The 14,732-nt window shown below is 46.0% G+C and overlaps 1 protein-coding gene across 4 annotated transcripts in view; it reads right to left on the bottom strand.

Annotated features, from left to right (window-relative positions):
* The window catches only part of LPIN2 (lipin 2), a 70,171-nt gene extending 68,156 nt beyond the window's left edge, over positions 1 to 2,015 (bottom strand). The window contains exons 1-2 of one of the 4 annotated variants that reach the window (XM_064481556.1): positions 1,917 to 1,974; positions 993 to 1,051 (exon numbers count right to left, since the gene is read on the bottom strand). The gene's annotated coding sequence lies outside the window, so the exon portion shown is untranslated. Of the gene's footprint in view, positions 1 to 992; positions 1,364 to 1,423; positions 1,494 to 1,916 lie in introns of those variants that run through there. The other 3 variants (XM_031439121.2, XM_031439127.2, XM_031439124.2) reach the window with 3 other exon arrangements.
* Positions 2,016 to 14,732: the final 12,717 nt, after the last annotated feature.

Raw genomic sequence — 14,732 nt, forward strand, 5'->3', positions numbered from 1 at the left:
GGAAACAGCTGTTGACACAGAGAACCGAGCTGTATTTAAACTAAAAATTAATATTTCAACTAAACATTGCAAAATGTTCACTGTAATGCTCGTCAGCTTAACTGTACCTTTAACCACCTCTAGCAAGCAGCACTGCCAGGATTATTCATCCAAAGCTCACAATTCAGGAGAGCTGAGTAAACTCATTCAGGAAGTACCCGTGGCTCTCCGGTCACTGCCGAGGATCCCCCCGCCGGCGGCTTCCTACCCTCACGGCACAGACGTGGCTCCGCGCTGGGTGCCAGCCTCCACCGCAATCTGGCCTTCACAGGCTCAGTCCAGTGCAGGAGACAGTTCAGTCGGTAACCCAAACCCCAGCACACAGGGTGAGGAGCACCTCCACTGCTACAAGAATGCAGCAATAAAGGACACAGAGCCCCAGCTGACCCTGTTACTTGCTTAACAGTGGCTTTTACTGCAGTGTGAGAGGGCTTTCCAACACTCCCATTTCCAAGCATACAGCTTCTCCGTTGGTTCTCAACCATGCCATCAAATATTAAAACAGCACCTACTGTCTCCTTTCTAGCATCCTGTGGCCACCACCACCACCATCTGGGCCTGGAGATACTTCGGCTGATAAGCCCCAGCCACTGCCCACTTGACTGGAGGGAAGCGGCCACCTACATGGTCCAAACCTGCATCACACGTAGCCTTGGGCCTGCTTTTCACACTCTGGCCAAGTGTGGCCTGAGGTTGACTGCTCCTCAGGCAGAGAGGATGCTGCACTGGGGGGCCAGATGCAGTGGGCCAATCTCGAGAACCCACCCCTTGATGCTCCCACCTCAGCTTCACGTGTAGAGCTTTTCATTCCGAAGCCAGAGGACAATCCCAATCAGACCATCAACATATAAGCCATTATGGGCCACTAAATAATTCGTAAATATGTCAAAACGTATTTCAAAACTGACTTTGTATCGTCTAGTCAGGCCACGTTTTAGTAAACAGTAACTTACCGAGCATCTCTACTGGGCAAAGAACTTCAACAGGGCTGGCTTGACACCAAGGCAAAAGACTGTTTTTCAATTAGGGAGAGAGAGAGAAAAAAAAAAAAAAAGATTTGGAAAAACAATCCCCAAATGTGCATTCTGAATTAGCCTAGCGATTTAAGTAATCCTTCAGAGCATTTCCAAATATGCAGAATTCCAGCACTTTCTGAAGGGAAGGGTGGTTTTTCTGGTCCTGTTTCTCATCAGTATGCCTTCAAAACGACATCCCCAGTTTTCAATGAGAACAGTCTCAATGCGTCCGGGAGAAGGGAGAAATAATGATGCGCCGGGGTGAGAAGTTGAGAGAGAAGCCATTCCCATCAACCGGATCGTCAGGTGTTCGCTATAGATTTAAGATTTGCGGAGGGGAGGGGGTTTGAGGGAAGAAAACTACTCACACTCAGGATCCGGTCTACAACCCGGTGGCGCAGACGCCGGGCAAACGAACGGCCGCAGAGGAATAACAGCAACTTCCCGGCCCCGCTTCCCCGTGGATCACGTGCCGGGCCCCCTCCCCCAGGCCCGGGGGCGAGATGGAGACGCGGCCTCCGGCGGCGCTTTCCTCGCCGAGCGGCTCGGGCCGCAGCTCCAGCCTCCGCGCCTCAGACCCGGGGGAGGGGGTCCTAAGTGACCATCAGCTCGCGCGGCGGCGGCGGGGCCGCCGAATTCTTTAGAGAGCCTCCCGCCCGCCCCGCGAGCCGTCCATCTCCACGACGCCGGCGGCGCGGCCAGGGGGCTCGGCCAGCCCGCCACAGGGTCCCGGCCTCCTGCCCGGCGGCCCGGCGCCCGCGCGGAGCCGCCGACCCCGCCGACCCCGCCGCCCCAGCGCGCAGACGCACGCCCGCCCGCCACGGAGACCCTCCCGCGAACCCCGGCCCGGCGCCCGCTTACCTGCGGCGGCTCGGCTCCCGGCCCGCGCCGGCGCCCGCGGGAGGCGGAGGGCAGGGGGCAGCCGGGCTGCGACGGCGAGGACCGGCCGGGCTGGGCGCGCTCGCGGGCGGCCGAGGGGGCGGGGCCGGCCGGGGGCGCGCGCGGGGCCCGGGCGCCAGCCGCCGCCGCTGCCTCGGGAGCCGCCGGGGCCGCAGCCGAGCCGGGCGGCCCTCATGAATGGGTTCGGCGGCGGCGGCAGCGGCCGAGCGGCGGGCGGGCGGCGCGCAGGCCCCTCCCCGGCCACGTGACGCCGCGCTCCGCCGCCCCCTCCCGGCCGCGCGGCGCCCGCCCGTCTCCCTCCCCGGCCCGCGGCGCGGACGCGCTGCCCATCTCCCGCGCTGCCCGGGCCCCTCGCGTGCTGGGGGCAACCCGAACGTTACTTTTCTAAAATAAAGTTTCTTCTGGTCCCCATGGCAACCCTGCGGCGCGTCTTACGGAGCTTAGAGCCCAACTGCCGAAAAGGAAAAACATTAGAGTGCAAAAAAGGTACAGGGCAGGAATGTTTTATAACCCACTTTTGAGCACCAGTAGCCCGTCTGCTTGATTAGTTTCTCCTCCCCGCCCCCTCCCCAAATCCTATTACACACCTCCTTTTTAAAACAGACTTTTTAAGGAAATGGATTGCCCGTGCTGTATGGCACTGTTGCACACTGGTTTTTTTTTTCTCTCCTGCCTATGGCGTTATTGAAAGTCATGTATGGAAGTGCATGTGCTAGGTGCAAATGCCATTAATTTCTCAGTATGCATCCTGTGAATGATAACTGATACAGCTTTGAGGATACTGAAAGCAAGGCATTTCTATAAAGCTCCTGGGTGACGAGCCCAGCCATAGCACAGTTTCTTCCCGCAAACGGAGCGTGGTGTGACTGGGCTGTGTGGGGACCAGGGAACCCTGTAAGAGGGGCCCCCTGGGCTGGTTCTACAGAAGGAACCGGGAAACCACTTCCTCATCCAAGTTCCTTCTGCCTTTCTCTAGCATTCAGCCAACCTTTACCTCATTCTTAACCAAGGCCCTGCAGACATAGGTGGTGTCCTTCGCCTAAGGGCTCTAGAATTTTCTCTAGTGCTTTTCACATGGCTTCACAAGCGAAATAAAAATTTAAAAAGACAAGGACTGGATTTCCCCCTCCATATTTCAAAACATTTTACTCTGCTATGGAGAAGTGGAACTGAAGCGAGAAAAATAGCTAGGTCCTCAGTTTCTACGTCAATGGAATGGAAACAGGAACGCCTTTCTCAGGGATAGTCTTGAGAACTGCACATGATTACATGTAAGGTGCCTCATTTACTTTAGCATCTGGAACCCGGAGTGTGCTGTTACGGGTTTGCTTTTTTTTTTTTTTTTTTTTTTTTTTTTTTCGTTTTTCCCACCTGGATGTTTTCTGTTTCTTTCAGGCTATTTTCACTACCTGCCTTTAGGAAATATTCTGCCAAGCTTCATTCTTTCCTTTCATCATTCAGGAAGCCCTGGACATATCTCCCTTCCTCCAAACCACCTGAGATTTGATCCCTCACGTTTCAACAATTTCCTCATTCTCTGGTGTCTACCTACTTTACGCCACCGCCTAAGCAAAAGAGACTCGTGAAATATTTGTTGCATGATATCCCTTCACTTCCTGCCCCTGACACCTGCGAGGTGCGGGGGGCGGGGGGCGAATTGCCACCTAGTCCACCAGCACGTGGGAGGGAGCTCTTCCTTCGCTTGTCCTGACCCCACCTCCTCCAGCTCCACGGAGGAACCCCTCTCAGCCAGTTGTCCCCCATCCCCAGCTCGGAGTCCACCCCTTAGTGTTAGCAGGCTCAGGCTTTTCCCCACACTTAACAGGAAGGGGCACAGGGAAAGAGGAGTAGGCTTACAGTCTTGCTCCTTCGCCTCCCCCACCCCTGATACTCTTCAGGCTAAAGTCCCCAACAACCTTCTGGTTGCCAAATTCAGCGGACACCTTTCGGGTCCTCTCTCATCATCTCTGTAAGTCAAGATGCTATTGACCTGGATTTTCTTCTTGAAACCCCCTCCTCCTCTCATCAGCCAGGACTCTGAGGGCCACGTGCCTATGTTCAGAGGCTTCAGACACCTCCACCAGCACGGCCCTCAGTGATGTCAGCTTCAGGGCCAGGTGCTGGTTTCTTCAAACCTACTCCTCCTGAATGTCCTATCTTGGCTAATTGCACCATCATCCATGTAAGTCATCTTGCCAGAAACCTAGGAGGGAGGCTTATTTCCTTCTACTCCCCTTCCTGACTCTAAACTGGAAGAGGGAAGGATTTTCCTGAACATAAGAATCTAGTCTCCCGAGCCTGGACTTGGAAGGGAGGTGGTCCTAAGCCCTCCCTTTGGCAGCTCCAAGGCGAGGAGGTTAAGCCTTAGAGAAGTAACTTTGTCGTTCCCTCTGCATCTCTTCTGTGAGAGCAAAGACTAGTTGGCATTTTCTGAGCCATCACTGCCTGCTCAGCTCCTCTAGTAAGTAATTCTAACTACAAACCTATGAGGTAGCTGCTATGGTTAATACCAATTTATGGGTGAAGGAGCTGAGGCACAGAGAGGTAGTGACTTGCCTCGGGCCTCACAGCTCATAAGCAGAGATCCAACAAAGATGGGACCCCAAATGCAAAATCATAGAGTAAGGAAAAAAGTTGTTTTTAAGCTCAGACAGAAATCTCACTAAAATTGATCATAGATTGAGCCATAAAGCAAGTCTCAACAAATTCTGAAAATTTTGTGTCATACTCTCTGACCACAACACAATCAAGTCAAGAATCAATTTTTTTAAAAAGATAACTAGAAAAACCCACTTATTTGGAAACTTTTGGGTCAAAGAACAAATCATCATGGAAATGTGACAATATTTAAATACTGCACATCAAATATTTGACACTACCTGTGGAAGCTTCAGAGAGAAAGCTAAACAAGTAGTTAAAGGGAAATTCATAGACTCAAAAGTTGATATTAGAAAATACTTTGAAATGTAAAGAGCAAAAAAGTTAGAAATAGAACAGCAAAATGAAGTTCAATAAAACGGAAGAAAGGAAATAAGAAAGATAAAATAAGAAAATAATGAAACTGAAAACAAACATATAATAAAAAGGACCAGCTAAGCCAAATACCAGATTTGTGAAAGACTAATAAATTCTACAAACCTCTGGTAAAAAACTGATCGAGGGAAAAAGGAAAGGTACAAGCAATGTGAGGAATAAACCAAAAGCAATAATCACACATGATGCCGAAATTACAAGGATAAGCTTGTGAAGATTTTTTTTTGCCAATTAATTGGAAAACTTAGATGAAGTGGGAAAATTCCAAGAAATATGTTAATGAAACTGAAATAGAAAACCGGAATACTCATGCCATTCAAGAATTTGAAACTGTTGTTAAATATTTTATGCAAAGAAAAATCCAGGCTGAAACAGTTTTACTAGTGACTTCTACCAAACATTCAAGGAATAAATAATTCTCACCTCCCACAAGCTATTTTAGAATATGGAGCAAAAGGGAGTATTCCTCAAATAATTTTATGAGGCTGGCATAACCTTATACCAAAACCTGACCAGGAGGGTGTGAGAAATAAATAGTTCAGGTCACTCTCACACATAAGTTCAGACACAAAAGTTACAGGCAAACTTCACTGATTCGAATCCAGCAAGATAGTCATAACCAAATTGGTTTACCCAAGAATACATGGTTGGTTTCAAATCAGAAAATCAGTTAATATAATTCACCATGTTAAAAGATTAAAGAAAAAAAATCAAATGATAATCTCAGTAGATTCAGAAAAAAGCCTTTTATAAAATTCAGTATCCTCCCAGATGAAATTCATAGAAAACTAGGCATATTTTCCTTGATAAAAGGTATTTACACAAACCTACAGCAAACCTCATACACAACCATTCCTTTTAAAATGGGGAACATACGTGTGTTAACATCTCCATTTCTATTCAGTATTGTACCAAAGGTCCAAAATAGTGGAGTCGGGCAAGAAAAAGAAATAAAATATGTAAATGGGAATGGAAGAAATCACAATAACAGGATAGCATGTGTAGGGAATTCAGAAGAATTATGTACGTAGTCTTTTGAGATGAGGGTGAGAGTTAGGCAGTGTTGCTGGGTACAAAGGTCAACATACAAAAATCATCAGTATTCATATATACAAACAGTAAACAGAAGTGAAACTTTCTGAAAGATGCCTTGCAATGGTTACTACTATTACCTCATACTCGTTAACCTATCATATTTCCATACAACCGCCCATTTTATCAAACTCAGCATTAAAATACACAGTCTGTTTCTTCGGATCTTCATTTCCTTACCAAGGCTCCTGTGCCTTGTAAAATTTCTATTAAGTAAATGTGGATGCTTCTCTCCTATTTGTGACTTTAATCTTCAGACCCAGCCAGGGATCCTAACAGGGTCGAGGAAAACTTTTCCCTCCCCCACAGTAGCAAAGAGATATTTAGGAAATGAATCTAATAAAATATGTGCAAGACTTTTACAAAGAGAATTAGAAAATTTCATGGCAAGGCTGCAAAGGAGACCTAATTGGAGAAATATGATATTCATCGATAGAAAAGACCCAATCTCATAAAAATACTAATTCTCCACAAATGGATCTAGAGAGTCAATTCATTTCCATTCGAAATCCCAACAGAGGTTTCTTCTTCAAGAGACTCTTGGAGAACAGAGAGGGAGGAACTGCTGTCCCATGTACCAAGCCTGCAGTAATCAGGAAGGGCGCTGTGGTACAGGGACAAACAGACCAATCGGACAAAATGCAAGCCCAGAGACACCTCTGCGCACACAGACACTAAGTGTACGGTAGTTCAGACCAGATGGTAGTTCAGATAGCGGGGGGTGAAGATGAACTTCTCTGTAAATGAGGACACACTTAATTATCCACTTAGCAAACAATAAAAATTTGGACCCCACTCTACACACATCATCAAATCAGCGTTAGCTGAAATAAAGACGCACGTAAGAATCATACCAAGGACACCTTTCTTTTTCACATTTTACCATCTCTGAAATTGTGATTTTTCTTACAATCAGTGGCAACTTAGCTTCAATGATATATGATGTAAAACTTTAAGGAGACAATATAGGAGAATATGGTAACAAATTCTGGGTAAGGAAGTATTTCTTAAACAAGAATATATTCACAACACAGACAATCAACCAAATATTTGAATCCAAGAGATATAAAGGGTTCATATAAATCAATAAGTAAAAATTCAGGAATCGCTAGAAAAATAAGCAAAAAAAAAATGAAGAGGAATTTCACAGAAGAACAAGTGTAAATAGTTCATACACTTAGGAAAAGATACTAGTTTCACTGGTCATCAGGGAAATGTAAGTTAAAATCATGATGACAGACCACCACACACATCAGAGTGGCTAACACTGAAAAAGTTGTTCAATCCAAGTGTGGATGTGAAGTGACCAACCTGAACTCAGACACACTGCAGGGTGGAATTCAAATGCGTAGCAACTTTACAAAACAGGTTGGTATTACCTAGAAAGTTAAATGAATGTGCACAGACACGAAGAACCAGCAGTTCCACCCCAGGTATGCAACCTCGAAACACCCTTGCACAAGTGCACTCAGAGACTCACACAAGAATCAATGGCAGCATCGCTTATAATTGCAAAGAGCGAGAAAGAGCCCAAAGGTTCTGACCGCAGGTGGCCTGGGTCGTTAAGTGGTGGTATACTCACACAACGCGATGCCACACCACGACATCGACACGGATGAATGTCAAAAACAAACTGTTGAGCAAAGAAGCAACAAAAGATTAAAGTATGATTCTATTTGTTCTATTTCATGAACAGGCAACTCTAAATGGTACATTGTTTAAGGATAAAAGCATAGGCAATAAACGATAGAGAAAAACAATGAATCGAGTAACAGAGATTTCCGGATAGACTTGAGTTTGATGGAGGGACAGGTGCAATCTGAGAGGGTGAGGTACCATGTCCTGGCTCAGGCATTGGGTACATGGGTGTCTGTGTGTATCTTTCTTTCACAAGAAAAATGAAATGAAGGACAAATGAAAATGAATTAATAAATGAATACATCTCTATTTTTTAAACGTTATTGTGTGGCTACAAGCTTTGTAAGTTTTCCTTCAGCACTTGTAAGACAAACTTAGTGTGTCTGACCACCTTCCTAACAAGCTGCGAGGAATGGTTTCTTTTCAACACTGTGTCACGCGGTGTGTTTGGTAATAACCCTTCTGGATGATGAGGGAGAAAAGTTATGTCAACAGACCAGAAGTGCAGAAGGAAGCAAGGAAACACATCTAAGAAATCACTCACAATATTCCTATCTCCAAATCATTCCATTGATTTTGTTTGTATTCTTTTCAGCATCAGTTACAATTCTCAGTCCTGAGAACAAAGCCACCTAAAGATGACTTTCTTATTTTCACTGGTCATGTGCTGCCTGGGTCATAAAACCAGGGACCAAGGAAGCCCACGTGTCCCAACTGCTGCTGGAGCAGAAATCCCCTTGGGAAAGCTGGTGTCCTGTCTCTGCTGGACCCTTCTGGTGGGGGGCAGTTTGTGGTGTTGGGGGCACAGATTCCGTGATTAGGCAGTTGGAATAGTTGCCCTACTCAGTAGGCAGAGCTTTCTGAGGTCACTCAAGGTCATGTAGCAGACAGCATCTCTCTGAAAATCCTTTTGTTGGAGTACCCACCACCTTCCACATTCCACAGCCCGGCAGCTTAGAGAAAACGTGTTCTATGAATTCCGTGCGAGAAGGATTTGATTGTCAGCACTCAGATTTTTCTGCTTCCTTGTAATGCTAAGCTTTCATCAGTATATACTTTACACTATAACCCTACAAAAAATGTTAACAGTAACAGTAATATTAGAAGCTGGGGGATAGGGAGGGGTAAGATTTCAACTCTCCTAAGGGCTCTGCCCCAAGCCTGGTGGAAAAGTCACAGCAGTTCACGGAGACCAGCCTGGAAAACTTTCCACATGTGAACATTAACTTTGTTGTGCCTCCAGATTGCTTGTTTCAGCAGTTACTGTCTTTTTTTTTTTTTTTCCCCCAGAAGAGCCACTAATTGGAATGTCTGGACAACCCCAAGTTGCTGAGTATGTCTGCTTTCCTTATACTTTCCCCAAAGGCTTGGACACCCACCCTCTGCTCTCCTCACTCTGGGGTGCTGGCTCTACCTGACCATCCTCGATACTGGATCCGCTCTTGACCTTCTCTCCCCTCCCCATTTCCTCCCTCCTGAAAGCTCTCCTAACGAAATTAATTTCTCCGTTTTTCCTCTTTCCTTTGTATTTCTCTAAATGGCTTACTAAGGTTAGATGGATTTCTTCCAACGTTAGAAAAATCAGGCAGAAGGTGTATGGCTTTGTAGATTATTTTCTTGTAAGAACTTGAGTTTTGGTGCTCAGACTAAGTAATAAGCCCCAGAATTTATGAAATAAATGCTCAGTAAGTTTAAAGTGCTATGTCATTAATTAATTAGTTCATCAGTAGAGCCTCACCCTGGGCCAGTTAGTTACTATGTACCTTCCACAAACCTGTATGAGGAAAGAGACTACTTTGAACCCAGGGATGGCCCGGTTTGTGAGCATTAACTTCTGGGTGGGGAAGAACGCAGTGCTGGTCTCAGAGAATCCAGGAAGAAAGACAAGGTGCAGTTGGCGTGGAACGAGGACTCTCAAATGTTTCACTATTGGAACATCTGCTGTTCCCAACCGGCCTCAACCTCAGGCAGGACATCCCACCCCAACTCCGTCCTCCCATGCAAAACACTTTCTGTATTAGCCAGAAGGGAAAAGATAAAGGAAAGGCACAAACAGGGGCAGGGCAAGGAGGAAAATGATAAGAAAGAAGCCCAGGCCACTGCACACACTCAGAAAGCAGCTTTAATAACCGACGGTCCTCCAACAGAAACAAGAGCGGTTTCGGGCTGGAGGTGGGTTTGCCCTGGAGAAGTCTTCCCCAGAGCTGATGGTATCAACATCAAATAACAACCTTCCTATGCAGATTTCACATCAGCTGAAACTTTCTGGAATTTTCTCAGGATCCTGTGCCATAAGCCACAGCTCTCTGTGTCTATAGCCTGGAAGCTGGTACAGCCTGGAATGGGGGTCTTTGAAAGGATCCTATATGATACTGAAGGAAATTCACACTGGGAATGTGGAATTTACAACGGAAACAAACCCATAATCTGTTGTCCTGGTCTCAGATTCGAGTCTAAATTTAGGTCACAGTGTAGAGGAGCGTGAACAGGCCTGGAGAGTTTTCCTGCCAGGCTGACATCCCTTTACCTCTTCTATTTTAGCCTCAGAGAGGCAGTTTTATGTTGTTTTTGTTTTGGAGATAGAAGGGTTCTGGAAAGTCAGCCCCTTGGCTTCAGGGTCTTATCAAGTCACCTTTGAGCTGTGCTCAGGGAAACCTCCCATTAATGTTTGCTGAAACATCCTTCCATATCCCTCTTATAAGGATGTTTGGGAGTTTAATCAGCTTGGTTGCTCGGAACCAACTATCCCCCATTTTAAGGTCTCAATACGTGTCAGTGCTCTGGGCCTTTGAACGCCTGGGCTAGTTCTAAGAGAAAACCCAGCAACCTGGAGACATTCACAGCAGCAACGTTACCCCGTGGTCCCTTCTCCACTACAACAGTGAGACCCCAAGGGATGGTTTTGGTGACACACACCACTCCCTCTTACTGTTCCCCCTTCTTTCATCCATCCTCCGGTCCATCTGTTAACTAGACTCACCCGTCTGCCCTCTTCTGTCCTCCCAGCTTTGCTCAGGTTGCTCCCTCTTTCCGACCATCTTTCTGAAATGCTCTCCTGCTCCCTTAGTTCGACTCATTCTTCCAGGTCCTGTGCTGCCTCTCCAAGCGTCCTCTCCAGTCTCATCAACTGGATGTCATTTTTCCTGTCATTTTCTTGGCTGGCAAAGCAATCCACTAGTATCTCACAAAAGGCCCCCCGAGTTGTGGTTACTTAGATGTAAACCCAGTCTCTCTTTCCAGGTCATTTGGTAGTTGACTGCCTGAAACATGGCTAGTTTGTTATCTTTGTTTCAATAATATCTAACACTGTGTCTAACACATTGCAGAAAGAAGCTTAAAATAATGACATTTGCAGCAACATGGATGGATCTGGAGATGATCATTCTAAGTGAAGTAAGCCAGAAAGAGAAAGAAAAATACCATATGATATCACTCATATGTGGAATCTAAAAAGAAAAAAAAAGAAAGAAAGAAAAAGGAAAAAGAAGACACTAATGAACTTATCTACAAAACAGAAACAGACTCACATGGAAAACAAACCTATGGTTACTGGGTTGAGGGGGAAGGAGGTGGGGAAGGATAAATTGGGAGTTCAAGAATTGCTAATATTAACTACTACATATAAAATAGATAAAAGACCAGATTCCTTCTGTATAGCACAGGGAACTATATTCAATATCTTGCAGTAACCTATAATGAAAAAGAATATGAAAACATATATATGTATGTATATGTATGACTGAAACATGATGCTGTACACCAGAAACTGACATATTGTGACTGTAAAAAAAGTTTAAAAATAATAAATATTTGACGCACAAATGCTAAATGTGGCCTTAAGTAGGAGCAAAGGTGGACCTACTCAGTGAGTGGGTTGTGGACATGAGGCTAACGTCCTGTGGGAAGACACCAGTGGTCTCCCCAGCTAGAACACAGAGCCCACCGTGTCTGCCTCCACCAATCTCCAACTTTGTTCCCCTCTCCTGCCCTCTGCATACCAGCCAAACTCATCTCCTCAGCACTGCTGGAAAACGGTGAGATCATTCTGGGTCTGCAGCTTTTATTATGACAGTCTTCCTTCCTGAAACACCCCATGTCACTGCTTCTAATTGTTAAGTCTTGCTGTCCCTACTAGGCTGTTTAAAGTCCTCTGCCCCCACCCACTCCAGGGAGCTTTCCTTGACCAGGTTCACCCTTGGAAGTGTACGCAGATGGCAAAGGGGGGCCCCAGAAGAAAACAACCACATATGGCTTTTGACAGAAGAGAAGTCATTTTAGTCCTAAGCCATTTTGTGATCTAAGCCTGGCCAGAGTGTTGCCCTTGAACAGGTGTCAGTAGTAATGATCTCAGGAGAACAAATGACTGTTAACAGGCAAGAGAAGTAACAGTAGCAAAGTAATAAATCAGTTGTAAAGACTCCTAGCTCTGTTTCAATGGTAAAGACTAGTCTGAAGCACTTTCTGGAAAGTTTTGCAGAATTTAAACCCCCCTCGAGTGCTCAAACCACCAGATCAGCTGGAACCCAAGGGATGACGATGCTGATTGACCTTTTCTGGCCCTCGTGACTTCACTTTGCCCCAATTCTAAGCTGAATTCTCCTCTGCTCAAGCCCCTTCATGAACGTGCACGTACCCTTAGCTCAAAACCTCCCCAATTTTGCTGCTGAGGGGATTCTGCTTTGGGAAAGATCCCCAGTGTTCTCTGTACTTGCTGCAAGGAATAAGTCCTTCTCCCATTCTTTGGCTCGACACCCACCAAGAGGCCAACCCAGTTTCCCTGTAACAGTAGCCGGCGTGCTATGGAGAAAGGGCAATAGACGGAGACTCGCCACCCCTCGGTCCTAGCTTCTGCTCAGCTACCAGCTGGGCAATTTGCTTCACCCCCCTTGACCTCTGACCCATCATCTATGAAATGAGTACTTGGAAGACACGGTCTCCAAAGGCCTTTCTGGTTAATACATTTTACAGTGCTAATCTCTCCACTCATGGAACGTCTAACACCTATATTGCTGCAGTCATTCAACTGCAGCAACCTGCGTTTTGCTTATCTTTTTATCTTATAACTCCCTCAAGGACCAAAAATGTGTCCTTTAGTTATTTGCAGCCCTGTCAGTTAAGGTAGATGTTTTCATAATCAATGTTTTTGGCAATAACGACAACAACAGTGGTTAGTGTCTATACCCTTTTTCCTGATGCTGCTTTGAGGAGGCTGCTGCTCTTCATGTGGAATCACGATGCGTCTTTATCACCAGTAAGCAGATCCAGGGGCTTTGATGGCATCACTGAGGAGCTCTCCTAGCCCTGGACTGTATGCCTTAAAACTGCTTGTTCTATGAGAAAAATACCCTCACTCTCCATTTATTCAAGCCACTGGCTTCCAGGTTTTCTGTTACTTGCAGCTGGTCACACATCTAACGCGTACACCCCTTCACCTGTTTGTTATAAGGGTAAATGAGATAATACTGGAAATCCCTTTGAATCTCCCAGCAGATGGATGCTGTTATTCTTAGTTTAAAGGGTGCCTCTGTTACCTCCTCCCTGCCCAACCCCCACTCTATAGGAGCTTAGCTTCATAACAGAGGAAATACAGGTGTTAATCTTTTTTTTATTAACCTATGAATTTCTGAAGATACTCCACAGCCTTAGTCTGCTCTGGCTGCCATAAAATAGTACCATAAACTGTACTTAGAAGTATGTGTTTTATACATAAAAAAGAATAAAATAATGCCATTTGCAGCAACATGGATGTACCTGGAGATCGTCATTCTAAGTGAAGTAAGCCAGAAAGAGAAAGAAAAATATCGTATATCACTCATATGTGGAATCTTAAAAAAAAAAAAAGGAAAAAAGGACACTATGAACTCATCTACAAAACAGAAACAGACTCGCAGCCATAGTAAACAATCTTATGGTTACCGGGGAAAGGGTGTGGGAAGGGATAAACTTGGGAGTTTGAGATTTACAGATATTAGCCACTTTATATAAAAATAGATTTTTAAAAAAGTGTCTGCTGTATAGCACAAGGAATTATGTTCAACATCTTGTAATAACCTTTAATGAGAAAGAATACGGAAACAAATATATGTATGTGTATGCATGACTGGAACATTGGGCTGTACACCAGATATAGACATATTGTAACTGACGGTACTTCAATTAAAAACAAGAAAGAAAGAAAGAAATAGAAGTATGTAGCTTATAAACAACAGAAATTTAATTCTTACGGTTCTAGAGGCTGGAAGTCGGAGATCAGGACGCCGGCATAGCTGGGTTCCCGCCAAGACCCGTCTCTGGGATGCAAGTGAGGGCTTGTCTCATCCTCACCTGGTGGAAAGAGCGCTCTGAGGTCTTGTTTGTAAGGGCACTGATCCCACCGCGAGAGCTCCACCCTGGTGACGGAATCACCTCCCAGAGGCCCCGCCTCCCACTGCCATCACCATGGAAGATAGAGCTTTAACGTATGAATTTTGAGGGGACAAATATTCAGTCCACGCGGCTGCCATACATCAAAAATGCCATCACACACATCTTTCTAGAAAGGGAGAGAACATTGAGCCTAGACCTTGGCCTCCACCTACCTCCATCCTTCCCCCCTCCCGCTGCCAGACAAACCCAGGTCCCACAAAAAGCCATCCCAGGGCCTTACTTCACTCCTGCACTCAGAGAATCTTGCCCCAAGTCACACCTGAAGGCCCTTCCCCAGCGTTTCAGGCACTGATTCTCTCAGTCTTCCAGCCTCAGCTCAAAGGCTCCCCCTCCGAGCAGCCTTCCCTGATGACCTTGCTTCCCGCGGACTCTCCCGCTCACTCTCCTGCTTGTCTCCCGTACTTGTCTGTGGTTTTGCTTGTCATTTCTCTCCCCGGCTGGGCTGTACACAATCAAGGGTGTACACCTGAGCAGGACCTGGTCTATTTTGCTTACGCCTGTGCCCCCCACAGATAGCACCGTGCCTGGCACTTAGTAGGTGCTTATAACGGACTGAGTGGAGGGTCTTTCTCTCTCTCCCACGTAAGG

Source organism: Camelus dromedarius, chromosome 32 (assembly GCF_036321535.1).
Source record: "Camelus dromedarius isolate mCamDro1 chromosome 32, mCamDro1.pat, whole genome shotgun sequence".
Taxonomy (NCBI): domain Eukaryota; kingdom Metazoa; phylum Chordata; class Mammalia; order Artiodactyla; family Camelidae; genus Camelus; species Camelus dromedarius.